Raw genomic sequence first — 715 nt, 5'->3', positions numbered from 1 at the left:
AAACTAGCAATCAAAGATGATAAATCAAAAGACAGGGAGGGGGAAAACAACTAATAAATGATGATACATCAAAAACAGGGGAGGGAAGAAACAGCCATAAAATGATGATATATCAAGAAGCTGGGGTGGGGGGGGGGGGAGAAATAAATGAAAGGTTCCAACATGTGGCCGGATGCCTATTTCGTTTTCGTATAGTGTCTGGGCTCGCTGTACGAATTGGGAGGAGCCTATTTTTAATCTCAAAAGTATTGGCTTCTCAGATCTGTTTTACAGTGCGCGATGACGAGGCCCACCTTCGGTCATTTCTTTCCCACCAAACATGATGAATGACAGTATTAAAGGCAAGCTTTCCAATATAATCACCGACTGACTCACTGAATAAAAACAATATATTAACTTTTCCCAAACCAAAAAGTTCAATTATTGTACCCAACCAAATAAGTGCATAATTCCTCAAGATGCCAGCTGCCAGGGGGTCTTGCTTATATGTTTTGATGAACTTGGGTATCTTTGAACACCAAGAATTGGGTTACAATTAAAATTTTCATATTGTTTCATGTTCTGAGTCCATCTATAATTTGGCTTCCTCTTTCCTGTCTGATGATCTGTCATTCATGTTTGAGTTTTCTTAGCTTTGGTAAATGCTACATTGGCCATTTTTATCGCCTCAATTCTTCATGTATAGAATGTTTCATGGTCATTGACAACAACACAC

Source organism: Macadamia integrifolia, chromosome 2, assembly GCF_013358625.1.
Source record: "Macadamia integrifolia cultivar HAES 741 chromosome 2, SCU_Mint_v3, whole genome shotgun sequence".
Lineage (NCBI taxonomy): Eukaryota > Viridiplantae > Streptophyta > Magnoliopsida > Proteales > Proteaceae > Macadamia > Macadamia integrifolia.
This window is presented reverse-complemented; position numbering follows the sequence as displayed.